This window comes from Papio anubis, chromosome 9, assembly GCF_008728515.1.
Source record: "Papio anubis isolate 15944 chromosome 9, Panubis1.0, whole genome shotgun sequence".
Lineage (NCBI taxonomy): Eukaryota > Metazoa > Chordata > Mammalia > Primates > Cercopithecidae > Papio > Papio anubis.
In genome coordinates this window covers 80,607,965-80,629,322 of record NC_044984.1, presented here as the reverse complement: position 1 = coordinate 80,629,322, position 21,358 = coordinate 80,607,965, and the positions used below count along the sequence as shown (strand labels likewise).

The 21,358-nt window shown below is 34.8% G+C and overlaps 1 protein-coding gene across 9 annotated transcripts in view; it reads left to right on the top strand.

The window, feature by feature from the left end:
* MGAT4C (MGAT4 family member C) overlaps nucleotides 1–21,358 on the top strand; it is a 641,622-nt gene that overhangs the window by 346,404 nt on the left and 273,860 nt on the right. For 2 of the 9 annotated variants that reach the window (XR_004176295.1, XR_004176297.1), the window contains exons 1-2: nucleotides 11,354–13,114; nucleotides 15,620–15,730. The exons of 1 other annotated variant lie outside the window; for it this stretch is intronic. The gene's annotated coding sequence lies outside the window, so the exon portion shown is untranslated. Of the gene's footprint in view, nucleotides 1–11,347; nucleotides 13,115–15,619; nucleotides 15,744–19,089; nucleotides 19,270–21,358 lie in introns of those variants that run through there. 6 more of the 9 variants (XR_004176292.1, XR_004176293.1, XR_002515728.2 and 3 more) reach the window with 6 other exon arrangements.

Below are 21,358 nucleotides of genomic sequence, written 5' to 3'. Positions count from 1 at the left end.
GACAAGTACTGATAACTGCCCCACAAATGTTTTCAGATGCTGCTTCTCTCACAGTTTTACTTTATCATGTGCTTCATTCTTCTTCATGGTTCTGTTTAATACTTTTGAGTAGCTATATATGATGTTTAATGAACAAAACCTTCATTTGAGTAGTTATATATGTTGTAGTTATATATACCTTTCTCTTTAATGGAAAAAAAAATGTATAGCTTTGTTTCTGTTTCAAAATATTTTTATTACATAAAAATATAATGTGATATGGGAAAAATTCATCCCTTGAGCAATTACCAATTAACAAGTACTAAATAATGATCTAAATAATTTATATAATATATTTCTCTTTTTAATAACTTCAAGAAGCCTTTGAGAAAGATCACAAGTTAGGCAACATTGTTCAGGGAATGTAAATAACTTGCTCTTTGTCATGGTGCATAAAATACAGAGTCAATAATTGAACAGAAGAATCTCTGACTTACACTCTATTCTCTGATCCAGTTCTAATAGTGGAGCGATTCTAGAGAAAGTAAATGCAGATAATAACTAACTCTGTTTCATTTCCTATGGAAACACACCTTACTATGCAAATAATTTGATTTGGAGGTTTCTTTCTATTAGGAATTTTGCACATTGTAAATTATTCAATGTTAACTTTGATAAATTCAAAAATAAAAGGTAGTAGGCTTCTGGCCATTTCTGGCTATCAGGGTATAGCTGTGTCTGCATCATATTCTAATTTTAAAAGGTCCTAAGTAACCACATAGCCATTAAACAGGGTAAACTGAGAAACTAGTTAAGAATTAAGACAGTACTTTAAGGGACACATACATGCTTACTTTCAGTGGGAGCAAGGGGTTGAAACAATAAAAGGCAGGTGGGAGTCAGCTGTGGACAACAAGCATTTTTACAAGGGTATGTTTGTCTTTTGTCTTTGTGTTTTTAATTCTCTTACCACCTAATTCTCTGCAAACATATTAATAAGGATTTGATATAAATTTTTATTTGATACTCCAACTTGTCCTTCCATTTTTTGAGCAGATTTAACTTTAATGTACCCTAATGCAATAAAGCCTATTTATCACTTAATTATGTATCTATGTAGTAAAATAATGCTAATGAATAGTAAAATGCCTACATTGGAATTGGTTAGCTTTTTCTCAACACATTCAACAAATTTTTTTCTTGAATTACAGGTTTTGTAATTGTAACAGTGTTGTTCAAAAAAAGGAAAAAAAAGAAGGTTTTATAGTAGATAACTGGGCTTTATTCAGAACCTTCAACAAAATAAGACATTCCATATCTAGTGTTGTATATTTTATGACATGGGGCTATGATGTTACTAGTCAGAGTGCTGAGTTATGAAAACCATTGAAAGGATCTTGTTATACTGAAGCTGCTTTACCTAAATTCACTCATTTATAATTCAGAAATCCAATAATAAATTTGAGTTTTAGAATAATCATGATACTAGAGGCAAATCTGTTTCTCTAAGTTGCTAAGTGAATTACCCTGAGTTGCATAACTGATTTATATGGAAATAGATATAAATATAAATTACAGCTAATATCTCTTGACCATTTACTACATGTTAGGTGCCTTGTACGTTGCATGTCATAGAATTTCTATATTTTGTTGAACAAGAGAGCAGAACTATTCACTCACCTAAACGTTAAGTAATTTCTCAGCAAATGGAGGATCAAGGTTTAACCTCAAGCATTCTATGTAGTATCTGTTGAATATATGAAAAGCATATGAAACCATACATTTAATTCCTCAGTTATCTTTAAAAATCCAAAATGTTATATTTTTGCCCATGGTCTCTCCTACCCTTTCAATATAGTAACGAAACTATATACCTTCACCCTCCATTTGCTGACATGCAAATGGTGATAGTCTGACTGGTGAACATTTTTATGATTCGTTTTTGTTTTGTTTTGTTTTTTTCACATTAGACTTGTAGGATCTTCTCTTTATCCCCAGTAATTTAAAATTTTTTAACAATGCCCCTTAATCTCAAGTCTTTTTATTTCATTCTGCTAGGGCCTCCACAGGTTTCATCAATGTAGAAATATGTGTCCTTCCAGTAATAGATTAACTCTAGTAATTACACATAGCATAAAATGACTGTGTTTCCATTGTGGAAAGAATCATGGTAGAGGTGATGGTGGTGGTGGCCAATTTGGGGCAGCCAATGCGGGGACACCGGCTGCAGTGGAGGAGGAATGACTGGGGCAGCCTAAAATGGTGGGAGCCCTGCCGCCTACTGAGTTGGTAGGGTGGGAGTCCCACACTCCCAGGCCCAGCCCTAGCTCCGAATCGGGACATCCCTGTGCTCTTGGGGCCTGGGAAGCCCCCCTGTCCCCGCAGAGTGGGAAGTGCCTGTTTCTGCTCCTCCTTGCTCCTGGCGATTGCTCCCATTTCGGAGCAAAGTTGAGGCGGATTCCCAGTGCTGCTGCAACCCAGCTGGGTGTGAGCATGCTCGGCAAGGCGCTGACATGCCAGTCCCCTGCTGCCTTGGCCCCCTCCGGACATGCCAGCCCCCTGCTGCCTTGGCCCCCTCCGGACATTATGCAGCAACTAGCTTAGGGAGAGATACCAGTGGATGCCATAGGTGGCTCAGCGTGGGCCTATTTGCAACCCTCCACACAAACAACCTGGGTGCTGTAGATGGCATGTTGATTGCGACAGGAAGTAGACAGGCTCCTGGGATGAAAGGGGTGGGTCCTCAGTGAAACCCCACCTTCAAGCCAGGGACAGCCAGAAGCCTGGGAGCAGGCTGCTAATTCCAAGGGGAGTCGTGGCTCAGAGTGAGAACTTATGATTTTACTGGGCCCAACCCATGGCTGCCCATGAACCAATCAGCATGCACTTCCTCCTTTCTGAACTCATGAAAAACCCAGACTTAGCCAGCCCCAGACAGATGTGGGGACTACCAGCTGCAGGAAGGAGGTACTCACTTCAGGTCTCCTCAACTCGTTGGACTAATTTGCCCACAGAAAGGAGGTACCCACTGTGGGTCTCCTGAGAGCTGTTCTGTCGTTCAATGAAACTCCTCTCTGCCTTGCTCGCTCTCCAGTTGTCCTTGTATCCATTCTTTCTGGACACAGGACAAGAACTCGGGACCCACCAAATGGGGGACTGAAAGAGCTGTGACACAAACAGTGCTGAAATGCACCCTCCCACTCACCACATTGCAGGCGACGAGAAGGAGAGAAGAGCTGCGGCCCTTCTCAGAGTCCAGACCTGGGGGCTCACCTAGTCAGGCCTGTGACACCCTCTTTGTGGCTCTGTGGTTCCTTGCATCTCCAGGCTTCTGGGCACCACCGTGCTCCCCTCATCCAGATGTGAGTGCCTGTAGCCGAAGTTTCACTCAGTAAATACGTCTGGTCCAGCCACAGCCTTGCATGGAACTGGCACAGGTGCTGGTGTGTGGAGCTGCTCAACCTGCCACAGTAGCTGATGTGCCTGGCTATATGCAGTGGCCAGACCCCGCATCACTTGCACATACACGCCTTGCCGCTCTGCACCTGGCTTGCCCTTGGCAGGTGCGAGATTCAGGCTGTTAGTATGAGCTGAGTGCAGCCTGCCAAGTCAAGTGGGCAGAATGAATCCAGCAGGCATAGGCAATACTCAGGCAGAAAGTGTCGCCAGCCACAGAGGTTTTTGACTGGTGAAGCAATAACCTAAGCATCCTGTGAGAGAGGTCCCTGGAATCTCAAGAAGGAATTTTTTTTTTTTTTTTGGTCCAATATCATGATTTTAATTTTAAGGTCTGTAAGCATATTTTGTATGAAATGCAACATGAGGCAGTTTTTATACAGAGCAAGACTAAACAGAGGATCATATAGGTTTTAAATAGAGTAATTTAAAATCAGTGAAAGACACCTCTATATTAGGGACAGTATTTAGGAAGGAGTAAGTTGTTTGAGCATGAGAAGAATTTAGCAGGCCTGGTGAAGTGGGTAGTTCCTTTCACAAAGAGGATGAACTCTAAGCCCACTTCCACTCTCTACATCAGAAAGTCCCAAGAGCCACAGTTGGCTCATCCTGAGATGTGGAATTTGGGGAACATTTGGGATCCTGGCCAGGCACCTGAAGGTTATACAGTACCTATAGGTCAGACTGTGTATTCCAGTAAGGTCTATAGTTAAAAGAAGTGTGATGTATGTGTGGCCATTTGTTTTCAACCAGCATTTTATTAATTGATTTTGAATGCAAGAGTGGTGAAAAGATAGGAATATCTTCCGTCTAGCCTACAAGTGGCTTTGACCTTCAGATATACAAGGAGGAGATAGCCTCTGGCAGAAGAAAGCAATTTCTTGTTATCGCCTGCATTTTCACAGTGTCCACTTAGTGATTTTTTTTTTTTTTTTTTTTTTTTTTTTTTCTGATCTAACCTGGAAAGAGCTAGTGTATTTTCCAAGTCTACAGTTTCAAACATGGAGTGACAGAGATGAAAGATAAATATGCCAGTGATTTCACAGAGGCTTCAGTCCTACCTACTTGTTATTTGTCTTGGCAATTCATAAGGTTCCCTTAGCCATTAGAGTAATCATTTACTTTTGCTGAATTCATGTATTAAGGTGAATAATGTGTTCCTGGACAACAGTCAATCAAGATCTGGTCTAAGATCATTAATTCATGTTGTCTGGCTACAGTGTTCAGAATGGGTGACTGTAATTTAACCACTTAAAAAATGGCTAAAGGAGCATCCAGGCATTTTCTGTTTTGGTAACCTATGGTTGTAGGAGTACACTTTTACTGAATAGTTGCAGGCGAAGTGTAGTGGAAGATGCATTACCTAATATCAGCTAATAACAAAATTAGCAAAAAGTTACACAAAATCAAAAGGAGGATTATTTAACAAAGTTTGACAAAATAACAAATTTACAGAAAGTTATCATATACTTATATTGCTGAAAACAAGGAAGTCCTGAAAAAAAGGCTGAAATAATATAAGATTTAAATGAACAGTTGAATTACAGCTGCTGTTGACAGATTCTCATGAAACAAAAATAAAACAATTGATTTTAAAATAAATATATTGCAACATCCTCAAATGTAAGGAGAAATAAACTTACTCTACCTGTTACACATATAGCACCAGACATTGAAAACAACTCTTAGAATTCTTTAGGATTTCTATAACTGGTTTTTGACTAATTGTCGATTATTTAAAACCTTTTTATAACATTTATTTAATTATATCTACAGATTAATAGACGCATGTACTTGATTATAAAGAGTATAACAAGGACAGTATTCTCATTTACATCTTCAGAAATGCATTATATTTTATTACAGATGATGCGTAATGACTAATTCTGGAAATATCAGTGCTGGTATATATTTGAACAAGTACAATTGAAACGTAAAGCGAATGCAGATGGCAGACACAAAGCTTGGTTTATGAATAGAATTCTATGGAATCATAGAGTTCTTTAGAAACATTCATCTGTTACTCCTGTCATAGAGTTGGTTTTCACAGGGTCCATCCCTACCCAAATACAGATGCTGTGACCTTTTCATTCCACATAACCACCATTCATTTAGATACCATCCTCTGAGTCAGTGGATTTGTATGCATCCTAGGTCTTTGAAAAGAAGAGTATAGAACATTTAGGGTGAGTCTCAATAATGTTATGCGTTAAGAAAAAGCATTACTTGTGCTAGATTGTGTGCAAGAGGAGTCTTCACTCACATGGGGGCTGATGAACTCTAACTGTAGATATCCTGGCTTTCATAGGACTCCCTAGTACTAGAACCTAATGTTACTGGGCAGTCTGCATATTGAATCAGCTCCTGTTCATATAGTTTCCCTCCTACTAGTCATGTTATTTTTCTCTGTCCCTACTGACTTCCTGCAAGATTAGACTCCATCTAATGTTTTTGCTAAAACTTACCATGCCACTGACACCCATCTCTTTACTTGAGTGAGATGGAGTAATCTGGATTTTTCTCCATATACCTTACGACCTATTATTTTACGTAAAAACTGTGCTTTACTTTCTTTACAGTTTTCATTTCAGATTTTTTAGAACACATTTACTTATTTTAGTGAAATCTGGTGTTGCACATCAAAACATGTGGCTCACATACCTGAGGATTTGAGAAGTGATTTTTAAACCTGGCCACAGAGAAGGTCATGTGGAGAGTAACATAGAAAAGTCTCACCTACATCCCATTCTCAAAGATTTTGTTTCAGGTAGTTGGATGGGGCCCTGTATTTTGACATTTCAAGTTGAGATTCAAATAAGCGGACATGGTTGGAAAATACTGGCTTGTAGTACTTAAGAACTCTTTTGAAAATCTTAACATTGACCTATCTTATAGATTTGTTGCAAACTAAATAAAACAAAATGAATTAAGTAACCAGTGAAAAGTGTTGAGCACAGTGCCTAGCACTAAGTCAGCAAACAACTGGTGGTGGTGATGATGATGATGATGATGATGATGATGATGTTTTTTCTTTTCCTTTACAATTATAATAATACCATTTCTCCATATGGTAACATGTATTTGAAGGATTTGAAGACTCTTCTACTGCAAAGGTATAGTAAGGTGAAATAACACACAATCATTAGTATTTCAGTTGGTTTTCACTCTCTTTCATGTGTAAACATTCACATGTCTGAAGCAATGTTTTGAGCACAGCAGATTTTATATGAATAACCCCTGTTTTGGTATAACACAAAGTGGTTGCGTTCATATGCTCCTCATCAAGATCTGAATTCAATTTTAAGTTTCTATGAGACTAATGTTGCTCCAAATTTGTCAAGATGGAGTCAGTCATTCTTGATTTGATCTAATTTGGTTTACATAAGACAAAAGGCAAGAAAAGTGAGGTGAATGAAAAAAAGTGCCAAGTGGAGTTGTAAGATTTTATATTAAGAATGAAGCAAAATATATTTATAAGAAAGCAAGTAAAGTGTCCTTAGTTAAGGAGCAATATGAAAACACAAGACACCATCGTTCAGAGAACAGGGTAAAAAATAAATCTTTCTATTCATTGATCTCTAGATTTTTTACAAAGGTTAACCATGACATTCAAAGGAAACCTAGTCAAATAAACTCAAGTTGATGTTAAATTGGGGTCTCTTTAATAAGATAATGTTTTTGCTTTGCATTTAAAAACAAGAAGCTGAATCACTAAATCAGCCATAGCTTCTTACTTTCATGTCTAAGAATTGGTATTTCTTTAACGTAGAAGCAGGAAAACTTTTCTTCATCCTTACTAAATCATTTTCTCTTTCTCCAGAGTAAAATCTACTGACACATAAACATAGTTAAATGTCTTGGGGCTATCCAATCTCAGAAAAGAAAGGTGATATGGCCTAATAATTCTAAGTATTTTCAGAATTTTTATCTGCACAGAAAACAGAAATAAAGGTAATATACTGAAGCTGCCACATAATAGATTTAAGGTAGACATAGAGAAAAAAAAATGAGAGTGCAGATGACTAAGTATAGAAAAGGAATTCAAGTGAGGTCAATAAATAGATATTCTTATGAGGTTTAGTTATATCTAGAATTTGCTAGATGGAAAGTACAATTCCTGGATCTCTTTTATTGTAACAGTGAGTTATCATTGCTACGTAGTCACAGTTATTTTGAAGACTAACTTTGCAATTTTTAAAAGCAACATAAGACTTTGTAGAAACAAAATAAAAGCAATTTATTATAAATAGACTAACCTCTGAAATAAATTTGGGATGAAACGTTGGAATTTGTGTTAGTAAAAATTCAGTGTTTTAAAGTTCTGCCTTTTTCAATAATTGCTGCAGGAACTTTTTAAATCTCCTGCTTTTCAATAGATTTTAATAGATATCCATCTTTCATGGCTTATTCTTTATAAAAATGAAAAATTACCTAATTGTGATCATTCATACACAAAAGTTACCTATATACTTTACATATTATGTTTTGTTAAATGTAAAAGGATAAACCAGTGTATTAGCTGTTGGTGGCCATATAAATCGAGCTGCCGTCTTGTGGATAACTAGGTAGTGGGTCAGTCAATCTTGCAAGATGTAGTAAAATCCTATATATGCCCAACTGCTCAAGAGGAGATAATAATGTTCACAACAGTTTTAAACTTCTTTAAATTCTTAAGTTCTGCCTATCAAATTATCACCTGTAGGACATGTTCATTCCTTCTGAAATTAGTAATAAACTAAACTTTATTAATATGTAGGTTGGGAAACATTGGAGGATGGTTTCTCCAGTTTAATTAGCCTCTAGTGCTGATTTGTTTTGATAATATAAATAATTAATTTAACCACAAAATTGATGTAACAGAAATAATTGTCAGGCAATTAAATATTGCAATGATTTCAGCTCCTGGGAAATATATAGTATGTAAGTACCACAATAAAATTGTGATGTACTTGGCTTAAACTACAAAACATCTTCAACTTGATTTGTCAAAATAATTTTATTGATTCAATTTTCTTCCTATTAGAAAACACTTACTACACCGGGCATGGTGGTTCACTCCTGTGATCCCAGCACTTTGGGAGGCCGAGGCGGGTGGATCATGAGGTCAGGAGATCGAGACCATCCTGGCTAACACGGTGAAACTCCATCTCTACTAAAAATACAAAAAATTAGCCGGGTGTGGTGGTGGGTGCCTGTAGTCCCAGCTACTCAGGAGGCTGAGGCAGGAGAATGGCGTGAACCCAAGAGGCGGAGCTTGCAGTGAGCCGAGATCACACAACTGCACTCCAGCCTGGGCAACAGAACGAGACTTCGTCTCAAAAACAAAAAAATTTTACTAATATACATTTACTGAGAATGAAGCCTAAATTGATGTCTATAGAGTGTTTTTCCCTACATATTAAACTTTTACACACTATTAAAGTTAAAATATTTTATATTCTCTGAACTCACAAATGCTAACTGGCCATTTTAGTTGGGGGAATGTAATAAATAATGAGACAATGTTGGGAAATTCATTCTCAGATGCAGTGTTTGTTACTATTCCTTTATGAAATTAGAGCTATATGCAGCATTTTACTTTTCTACATGTGTATATTAAATAGAATATTCAAGAAATGACACCATTCTTTTATTTTTTTCTTGTAGTTTCTTAATGTTTTCACATTTTTATATTTAGAATTTTATTTTTTACATTTTGTAATCAGGTTGCATTTCTTAATAATATTATTTTAGTATAGTAGAAAATAGTTACATGTCTTATTATCAACGTTCACATCACATACACACTATCTTATTTTTGACCTTAACCCAGATACATGTGCAGACTGATGTTCAACTGTCATCAGACTTTTTTCCAAAGGACATTCTGAAAATTACTGAAAAGTCTTGAAATTTAGTATCTCTACTCTTCCAAAAGAAACACCACTAAAGAATCACAAAAAAGTTTTATAAATTCCACTAATTATTACTTTCTAATGATTTCTCCCCACTGTAAGAGAATATATGTATATAAATGTTTTCTGTCCTTATGTATAAAGCATACTTTGGAGTAATAAAATTGATATTCATATATGAACTATTATATCCTATATTTATTTGAAACATTCCTGGGTGTATAGATGTAATTATTTAAAACTAAAATATAAATTCTGTCCTAATAAATAAAAACAAAACTTGAGATTTACTTATTAATATATGCAATAAAGATTCATTAATTATTCTAGTCCAACATTAATATGAAGTATTTCTAGTACATTATCTTTTTTCCCTATCAATTTTCCTAGGAATTAAATTGTAAACCAATAATTTTATTAATTTTTAAACAATTCAAATTTTAAATATAAAATTATTTTCATATGTAATAAGTGTATTTCCTTAAAATTTTACTAAATAATTGATTAGAGACTCCATCTTGTATAATATTTAAGATTAAATGACGCTGTGTTTCACGCTGTAATCCTTAGTGCAGTTTGGGAGGCCGAGGCGGGCGTGGATCACGGTCAGGAGATCGTGAGACCACGGTGAAACCCCGTCTCTAACACTAAAAATACAAAAATAGCCGGGCACGGGTGGGCTACTGTAGTCCCAGCTACTCAGGATTGGAGGCAGGAGAATGGCTGGAACCCGGGAGGCTGGAGCCCAGTGAGCCAAGATCGGCACACACTGGACTCCAGCCCATGACAGAGGAGACTTGATTCAAAAAAAAATGACAACATTGAACGAAAGAGGCCCTAAAATCTATTTATATATTTTGGATATATTTTAAAACAAATAATAATCAGTATTTTTTATGTTTTGTAAAGATTTGGTTTCTACCCATGCTAGGTGGTGGATGGTCTCTGGATCTCCTAACTTCGTGTGATTCCAATCTCGCCTCTCGCCTCCCAAAGTGCTGGGATTAGCAGGTGTGAGCCATCACCTCGCAATAATCCAGCATTCTTTACTAAGTACCTTATTCACTTATAAACAAATTTTGTGTAAGATGTGGGTTATTGATACAAAATGCCTATACATTGATACCTGTGGAAATTGACAGATAAATAAATAAACAAAAATGCCTGCAGAGCACTAGGAGTATTTAAGTTTCCCAATCTTTATATTGCTGTATTTCTCTAGGCACATTATATGTGGCATTCTGTCACCCAAACAAATGCAAAACAAATAAGAGAGGTTATGATTTGTGTGCACTAAAATTACCAGAAAATACATTTGTCTTTAAAAATTAACTGAATGTATATGTCTATATATCAGCATGTTTTCTACATGCAACAGGATATGATCTAATTTGCTAGCTTTCTATCTCTGCCATTAAATATTTATACCATTAAAATTTTATATTATGTATGCAATATAGGATTATATTTTATTGTGTAAACTTTTTTTTTCTGCTTGCCATATCCTCTTAGCAATTATAATACCTCAGCTTTATCATTCGTCTACCAGAAATACAGTTGACATTCACATTGTCCAAATTCATCTTTCTGATCTGTAATTCAATGTTATATCACTTTGCCTGGCAATGAATCTTTTTTAATACACATTTTCATCTAAACTTCCATGTTTTTAGGCAGAATTAAATGAACAGCGTCTTTCACGTTGGCCCAAAGTACATTTTGACAAATAGTCTTCTTGAGTCTAGAATCTTGCACTTGACTAATATGATTAAATTCCAAATTATTCTGGGAGGGTTAAAAACTTAAACAAACAAACAAACAAACAAAAAACACATTGAGTCAGTGTCAGTGTTATAAATCAAGTTAATGTGCAATATTATTTTCTAGTTGAAATTTTAAGGGTTTAAGATATTTATAACATTATTTTGAGGGCACTAAAGTAACTTTAAATTTTAAGTCTTCCATGTGTCTTTAAAATGAACACATTTGATTGCTTTTATAACAACAATAATATTTATTATATCTTATGTTTATGTAATACGTTTTATTTTATATAGCAAGTTTCTATGCATTGTCTCATCTGATCCCTATATCTATTATTATTATTTTGCTGTATGTAGCATTACCATTCTCAGTCTATACACAAAAGATGTTAAGTTACCAGAGTTTTTATAGATAGTAAGTGGTGGAGCAAGAACTGGAGCCTGAATCATTTCAACCCTAGTCTAGAACTCTTGCTCCCATGTCACGTGCTAGCTTGCTACTCAAAGTAATCAAATAAACTGACTATCATAAAAGTCGGAACTTGGGAGGAAATATGAACATATGAAAGTGTATTTTCATATATTATCAACTTTTTGAACTCTCATTGAGGCCATTGAGTACAAATAATTTCCTGTCATTGGAAATGCAGAGGGAATGCAACAAGTATTTGCCCTGAATCCATTATTCAGAAATAAATGAAATAACATAAAGGCATGCAAGCGCACTGTTGGTGGCTTTCCTTTCCCTAAAGTTGGGGTGGTTGAAGTGAATTTCCTTTCTCTTTCTCCAGGTGCTTGTCCTGTTTGCATGCTGAGCTGCACAGCTTTCAAAGGGCTTGCCCTGGGATATGGCTGGGCTAGATTTAGAAGGAACTGGTCACTGAATAGCTCTGGTAATTCTTGCATCTCACAGTTATGCGGTTGACAGCTCTTTTCGGTGGGGAAAGCTTGGGTATATTTCAAGGTGATTGTAGTTTTGTCCCTCTGGCAGCAAGCTGCTGCAACCAGCTTAGCCCATTATCCTCCTCTCCCACTGGATTTAAGCCTAAGGAGAAATCTGGGGCTTTTGTCAGGTAGAAGGTAAGATATGGATAATTATACCCCGTGTGTGCTCAAAGAGAACAGCACTATATCATAGAGTAACTTTCAATTACTGAAATGGAATTGTCTGAAGTTCCAGTGACTTATAAATTACTCTTTGTAAAAACCAATAGTTAACATTATTATGTTAGTGATGTTGTGCTTTTAATATCTCATACTTTAAGGTTTATTACACAAAACTTTGCAGATAGCGCTTAATACTCAGAGAATAAAATGTATTTACGTTTTTGTGTTTTTATTAGAAGATTTAAAAACACAAATGGCTGCTCTGAAAAAATTGACTGAAAACTTCACTGTACAATTGACTATATTATAATTTTTCTCAATTTGAGTTTCTTAAATCTCAGGGGCTAGTACTGTAAAATCAATGCAAAGTAATTACAAAATTTAAAATTCCAGATGCTATGATTACATACATCTTGTCCTTTAATATCCATTCTGTCAAATACCTTTTGTAAACACTGTTACTTAACAAAACACATTTGAAAAATAACATTTTCACTAATTCTGATTAATTAATTAGGTAAATCAGTCTTAGCATATTTATAGGGCAGTATTTTCAGTTTGTGATCCCCCAGGAGCTCAACATTACTTTCACTCTCCTTTTAAAGGCAGAAATTATAGTCAGAAATGAGCATTTTAATTTGCAGCTGACAGTTTAGGGTTAAGATATGATTCCAGGTAACAGAAGCCAATGAGAGTACACCCAGTTGATGTTTGTGACATCATCTTCCAGTCGGAGTACATAGAACAGCTGAGGTGGCGTTCAGTTTCAGCACAGTGCCATTATGATGGATGTTTACATCTCTTCATTGAGAGCCAATTATCTCGCTTTTGTGTGAGGCCCAAGGATCACTCATGCTGCCAGGCTGCACAGAGCACTGTTGGATCTAGCTGAACGAATTGTTTTCTCTGTCTCTGGTAAGGGATTCTTCCGTTTTACCTTCTCTTTTAAAATAAAGGTAGATGTGTCTTACAGATGAAGTAGTATAAGGGTCAAAGAGGATTACTATCTGGTAAGCTTTTATTCAGGAATGTTTATCATTATTTAAAGGACTATGGAGTTAGCAAAATGAATTGAAGAAAGAGCTTGCTAACGTGTACCTGACAAACTAATTTGCAGCAGAAAATGAATGGCAGGTAAATTCAGCTTCGCTTTAGAAAAAGGAAAGTAACTGCTATTATAAGACCACAATTTTGGATGTGTTTTTAAAACTGTATATGTGCATGTATATCATTCTGCATCATTTCTCTGTATTTTTCTATTAGTATTAAAGAATAGTGGTAGAAATGGTCAACCAAGTATTGTTGCTGTGGACTTAAAATGAGTCAAAGTTTTTAATTGTTAAATGGCAGTTCTTTGGGACAGTTTTGCAAAGTTGCATTTATATAGGGAAAACAAAATTTACCAAGTGAGCAAAGGCTCTGTCTTCTGAAATAAAGTTGTAAGACTTTACATTCATATTTACCATTTAAATCTAAGGAAATAATAATAACGAAAAATTTTAAGAATGTGTGTAAGGGTTTCTTTCTGGAATTAAGAGATATTAAAATCTTTTATTGCATTTTTGTTATGCTTTTTAGTGCAAAATAAAATACTGTCTTTTATGTAGCCAGAAAATATTTAAATCCTAAAAGAGTACTTTATATTATTTAATCATTTGTCAGTAGTAACATTTATGCCTGAGGATCTTGTTATATTGTAGCAAAACGAATATATTTAGAGCTGTTGAATTGCTATGGATAGGTGATTGAATGTGACAGAGAATCTGAAAAGTCACTACACTAAAAGCTTTCAATTGACTGAGAATGTTCACATGCTAACGAATGAAGAATTCAAAAATATTCGTATCCCCTCAAATGTTGTCTATTATTATGGTAGAAAGTAGCGCACGGTTGTTATTTTAAAGTTGAATGCAGTTATTTATGAAATAAAGCCACAGAAAAGTGTAATTAGCTGTTATTTTATTTAACAAGCTCTTTTATTTTAATAGCATCTCCATTCCTCCTAGGGTAATAAAACTTTTGAATAATGGCTTGTTCATCCAGCGTTGATGTGCTTATACTTTTTAGATTTATTTTTACTCTGCCTTTAACATAGAATATTTCTGCCTTTGCAAACTAGTAATTTTGATAATTAAAAATCAGGATTTGGAGATTCTCGAGTTGAGCTGTAAGACAGCAGGGGTTTCTCAGCTATGTCACACTCTGTATCTTCTGCTAGCCCAGTCCTGTTTGGCAGCTCTAGACATTACTGTTGTTTGAATTGTCTCCTTTAGTCAATTCAGGTCTGAACAAAACTAAGTTTATAGAAAGTGTCAGATGTGTATTAATGAAATCTAAACAAGTGAACTTAATGTCTCAGCCACAACCATATATAATCAACAAAACCTCAAAAAGCTTCCGATACACATCTAGAGTTAATTTTTTACTCAGGAAAATTTAAGTTGGTATATTCTGTGAATTTCAAAATTTAAATTCAAATCTAAAAGTTTTGATAATATGAGCTTGAAAGCGTAATGAGTCATTGCTTTGAAATGATTTTTTTTTTCTTTCCCTAAGTACTCTAAAGTGGAGTTGAAAAACCCAGTGGTATTGACTGTGTCATTTTCACAGGTGATTAAACTTAACTAAGGGAAAAGCATTTGTCTCCCAATAATTAATTCTCTAAAAATCTATTTATATCATTCTGTCAACAATGAAGAAAATCTTATTCAGCTTGTGAATGATCTAGACATTTAAGTGTATTTTTTTCTGTGTATGATTCATTCTTTCAGTATTAGCCTTGCTAGTCACAAATGCACTATGTTGATGGTGATTGCAGTATGTTTAAGTGCTTATCTCCTCCTTTTCCTTTGGACAACTTTATGCAACGCAAGTACACAGGATATGAGCTACCTGGCTAATGGACTTAATTCATTTCACAGGAAGTTTTTTTGTTATTATTTTTAATGTAAGAGAGGACATCAATGGGATCATAGCAATTTCCTATGCCACAAAGTCCCTAGGAAGGCTTCTCAGTACAGAGTGACATAAACAAATGATGTGTGATGTTACATGTACTACTGTGTTATCTGCTTCCTTTTAAATACATATGATCTTTGTCTGATTTATGTAACCAATATTAAGAAGAGATGGAAAAAAAATAGCCATGGAAAGATTCTTATTAACTCTTCTGAAGTTCTCTGCATACTCCATACACTGGGGGTGATATATTTTTTCTTTTGAAAATTATTCCTCAAATTATGTTTTTACCTATTGCAAAATAATACTCTTTTTGTATGTTTTAATACTTTTCTAGATTTTAGTTTAATGTAAGCCCCTTTGTTAGTTTCTTGTAGTGATTGAATGCACAATACTGCTTGTTTTTTTAGTTTCTCAGTTCAAGCACTTGAATGATCATGAATTCTATGCTTGCCTTGACAGTGTGAAATTCTGGGCATTCCAGGCCAACTTTTTGCTTAAGACAAAAAATATAGTAACTATGATGTCATCTTGGACAGCTTGGACTTACTGCATGAATGTCTGGATATTTAGGTATATATTTTAGGTACATAAATGTAATGTTTTATGTATTTTAAAGTTTAAAGGTCTTTTAATCAACATTGTGTACATATATATTTAATTCTTAACAATTGATATGCAATAAAATAATTGATATTATGCAACTAAGGAAACAGAAACTGATAATTTGTAACTTGTTTCCAAAGATCACCCAGTCAGTAAGTCAGTAAATGCAAGAGCTAGGACCCAGAAACAGGTTTACAAATTTCAGTTCCCCAAATCAATCAATTTCTCTTTCTTATTTTCTTTCTCTTTCTCTCTCTCTCCCTCCCTTAATACAGCTGATTATCTAATCAGTCACTTTTCTTGAGTATCTACTCCATGCCAGGCACTCTTCTAGGTACTTGGCATTTATAACTGAACAATGAAAAACAATTCTTGTTCTTGCATATATTATTTTTTTTCTACCTGAAAAGTCCTCATCTTTAAATTACTACAAATGTAGAATGTATTTTAAAGTGTGGCTAATTAAAGCCAAAAACGTTATGGGAAGTAGGAAACATGAGTTAAAGGACAAACTCATTTGCATTTCTTGTGTTTCTCTGTGTCTCTAAGTTCTCAGGTATGTTTTAATCTAAAATAGATTTTTACATTGTATTTGGGTTTTGTGAAAAGTCTGTCAAATATTTTATAACTCATACTTGATTCTGAATGTGGTCACTGAAATATTATAAGAATAAAATAGTTTGTGGTGGATCCCAAAAACAGTATCAAGCATTTTTGGACAAAATTATCTTGTATTTATAATGTATGTTCAAGCAAGCTAGCTTTATTTTTATTGTCTATTTTACAATCAATTATTTGCTGGTAAGAGTATGCCAAGTTTACAGTTGTTTGACTTTGGATAAGGTTCTTTAAAGTTTAAGCAAAAGAATAAAAAAGTGAAGAAATTTTTTATTTTAATTAAAAACCTTAATATCTCACAAATGATAGTAGTTTGTGTTTGAACAAGCAAACTAGAGACAATCTATCTTTTAAGGCCAATTTTTTCAGTATCTTGGTAGACGGTAATGGTAGTTCCTAGGACAATGGCACTAAAAGTGATATTTATTCCCTACTGAACTTATTTACACATACTCAGTGACTTAAAAGAAATAAAAAGCCTAAAATACAACCTCCTCAGAGAAAATCAATCTGTACATAGAACCTGTCAGTTGAAGATAAACCATTTTTAGATAGTATCATTTAATTAGCCACCAAAGAATCTATCTAGTGAACATACATATAAATTGTACAACAAAAGTTAGCTGAACACACTTGATTTGGCTCAAAATATTTTACTCTTGTACTATTGCATAATAATAAAACAATACCCCTGAACTTAGTCCCTTTAGTAATCCCCATTTTAAGTATGCAGAATGAGAGAATAAAATTAGAATCCAATAATTGAAAGTATGAATGTGATTTTTTTATCTGCTTTCTCTCTCTGCCTCTGAAGCGATGACAAAGGAATGTGCCCTTTTCAGGGGTTAATAAATTATAAAGACTTTTCTGCTTGTTTCAGAGTTAGAGACAGAGAAGCTTGTTCACATTAGAACTGAATAAAATGAAAATATAATCTAGAGCTATTAAGCACTAGATGTTTTTCCAAGAAGTTTTACAAGGCACTGGGCCTTGGATTTAGCTATTTGTAACTACTTATATCCACAAATTAATTTTAATAGTATTTTTGATGAGAAAATATAAACTGACAACAGTACTTTTTAATGCTAAATTCTGCCAAAAGCAGAGAGTTAGTTGTTCGGTGTTTGATACTGGTCTCAGGGGCATGGAACTGAGCATAACATAAAGGTTGTCTAGGTAAATTTTCACAAGTAAGTGGCTCTCTACCTGTGTGCCATAGCATACCATAAAACTCTCAAGGGTATACCCTAACATTTGGGTCAATGTGGAAAATGTGTTTTTCCTAAAACTGAGTATACATATTGCTACTGCAGTCAGTCAGATAAAATATTGAGCTGAGTAAAATCAATAATATGGGGGAAAAAACGACACAATTTACTGTGATGAGAGGCAAGGTGTAAAGTTAAGTTCCAGCAACTTTTCTCAATTTGAAGTACAGAAGAGGCTATGATCAGGCTAGAAAACAGTTTTGCTCAGCAGAGCAAGAAAAGAGCAGATGCTTTTAAAGACACTTACTTGTTTGTTTGCATGCACTTGTTGCATGTAAGAATATGCAATAATTGTGTGCAAATTATATTCAGGTAGTCTGGTCCCCCCTTCTTGTTCCACCCTTTTCAGGCTTCATGCCTTCATAAAAAAAAAAAAAAAAAAAAAAAAAAAAAAGTAGGGGGGAGGGGTAAATAAAAGTACCTACTTCATAAGGTTGTTATGAAAATTTCATGAACTGATCTTATAAGCATGGAGAACGATGCCTTGCCTATAGTAAATGTTCAATTAGTATTGCCACTCTTTAGTATTTTCGTTGTTACTGACTTGCTTAGTATTGTGTGGGTGTTTCTTTCAATTCATTCAGGAGTTTCATTAAAAATTGCTATTCACTAACATTAAAACTCTGGTATAGTACAAACACACAATTTTGGGAATGAATCATGCTAATTACTTTTGAAACTAGATGCTGATTGTAGATTTTATCGGTAGACATGGGTTAATCATTTACTGCATATAAAATTTCTGATGTTTTAATTTTAACTATTGTAAGATGTAAAAAATGAATTAAATAAATTTTAGGAACTTTTCCCAATTCTAAATGATATAATATGGGATATCATATATATATATACAAATGTAAGTACATAATAAAATAGAAAGTCTTATAGCTTTACCTTTTATCTTTTACTCTGTTACTTCGCTACTTTTTATTCTATGATTATTCGGATGTCAATGAGAGTTTCAAACCTGGAGTTATAAAAGTTTTATTTGTCTGATATATGTAGAGATCAACAGTCTCTGCTTTTCAACAGTCCATTGTCTCATATTGGTGATGGAGTGGTAGAGAATTGAGTTAAAGTTTTTCAGTTCTTCTTTACTTATGACATTCTGTATTCTTAACCTACTCATTAGAGGCAAAGTATGTCTTTATTTTAAAAATCTCTTTGTCTCTCTCTTTCTCTCTCTCTCTCTCTCTCACCCTGTATTTTTTTTTTTTTTTTTTTTTTGTGTGTGTGTGTGTGTATAGGTCGCTTGTTTGTTTTGTTTTAATGAAGCATCTAACATGTACCTAATATTACTTCAAGAGAGATACAAATAGAAAAGGATAAAAAATGTAATGTTTAAGTTAGGTTATTCTTATCCATGGTTTATAATCTTGTAGAATCAAGGCATTAATGAATGTGTAAAATATTTTTTAAAAATCTATTCATTCCCCTAAGGTATTTTCCCTTCACTTTTAAGTGCTCTGACTCATTCTACAAATTATTTAAAGTTCAGCCACTCAATTACTGAGCACTTATGGCATGCCAGCAGTGAACAGAGCACCACCGCTGCTCTCCAGGGGTTCATGGTCCAGTGGTCAACACAAAGTTGGAAATAAATAATCACAATCCATTGTGGTAAGTTTTACATTAGAGATATGCACAGAGTGCTCAGGGGACACACACAAGGAGTGATTTATTCTATGTGTAAAAATCTGGAAAATCTTTAAAAATAAACGGTCACTTAGCTAAATATTGGAAAATTAGAGACCTTTTCAAGTATAGTTGGGCAAAGTATATTTCGGAGAGAGGGACCTCATTAAGAACAAAGTCAAAATGAGAAGAGAAAGCACAGTGTGTTCGGTTAAGGTCAAGTTGCTTATCATAAGCAAAGGCAGGAGTGAGGGAGAGCTAAAAATTTGCACCAAGGTATCAGAACAGATTCTAGTTGTAAATAACCAGTAAGGACAACTGTCATAACTGCATAACTTTAAACCTTGGCTGGATGTTTAAATTAGGTTATTCAAATTTTAAATACTCTAGAAGGGTTGTTATGGGATGGATCACTGTGGTTTTGAGAAAATGAAGAATGCTTCCTGAACGAGATAAGAAGCAGGATTATTTGGAACAATTTAAAGCAGTCTGACACGTCAAAGGAACAGGAATAGTCAAGACATTCCACTTCATTAGTTTCCACTAACTTTACTAGGTATATCAATCTATTAATTTATTTTAAATAATGGATAATATTGGATGGGGTGATTAATTACTCAAAAATATAAAAGTGGGTCACACGTGACATAATTGAGAGGAATACCAGAGTTTGGGAAAGAGTTTCTGATATCAGTATTTATTGACTATTTATGAACTTAAGCGAACATGAACTAAGGATGGGAACTGTATGCTGCTGAATGACCAAATGCTTTACTATTGGGCTGAGGTCAGTGGGAAGATCCAGGGAAAGGATCTTCTTATAGAATAACTCAATTCATTGCACTTATTTTTAAATTATCTGAACAACATTATATAAAGCTTATATATTAAATAATTATTTTAAAAGAAAACAATAAGCATTGTATCATTCTTTTCTTGGTATAAAATTTTCTCAAGTGGCATGTGATTTATAGTGAACACAAATAAATGGGGGAAGATGGAAAGAGGTCCTCAGCATGGGAACAGAGCATTAACACTAGCCAGTTTCACAGCTGTCTCTTAGGCTGTCTCTCAGAAATTTATTCTAAGTTTATTCACTTATTTCATCATGGTGAAATTCCAATATATTTAGGTGGCATTCAAAGAGGGCAAAACGAATTAGGCTTTATGTATGACCTCTCCCATCTACAGTGTTATAGGTACTCTGATAGGTGGTGAAGTTACATAATGATGGTGGTGGTGTTGCATCAAGAAAATGTGTGTCATAGCAGAGCACAACAGGCAATAGGACAGAAAAGGCAAGACAGAAGAGGCAAGACAGTTGCCCATCTACTTGGAAAGGAACCGCTTCCCATTTGCCTGTATCTTTAATATTAACTTTCAGAGCAATCTTGCATAAGAGTGTGCAAGTGATAATTTTAGCATGAGAAAGAAAACATGGTCCTGAGTGTAGAAAATAGTATAAACTGTGAGGCATTAGGGAGGTGGAGATATAGAAAGGTAAATATTTGGGAGAAAGTACAAAAAAATTCACAGACAGGGTTGTAGTAACAAATCATAGAGGATATTTTACGCTCTTGAGGTCAAAGATTCTCCCTAATTATTTTCTGAATACCTATGGCCTAGGAAAGTGTTCAGCAGAAGTTTGCTGAATGAATGTCTGGTTGCCTGAGAGAAGGAAGGAAGGAAGGAAGGAAGGAAGGAAGGAAGGCTGAAGAAGCAAGGAAGGAAAAGGTTCTTTTCTTTTAAAAATTTTAGGCATGCTATGCTTGAGATATCCACTAAAGAGCAAATAAGACACGTAGGTATTGGTTATCAAGAAACCTTAGGGAATTCCACTATTTAAAACTGGTGAAGAGGAGGAAGAACAAACAAAGGAGACTCAGAATCAAAGAGCCGTTGAATAAGGATGGTAACTAAATTTAGACTATTAAAACTTCAGATTAGGAAGGAAAAGATGGTGCTGAGGGTAGAAAATCCTCTGAAACCTCTATTCTAGAGATACAAATCTGAACACGACACTCCTTTCCCCTCTCTTCCCCATAACCTCCCTTCCATTCCCTTGTGACTGTAA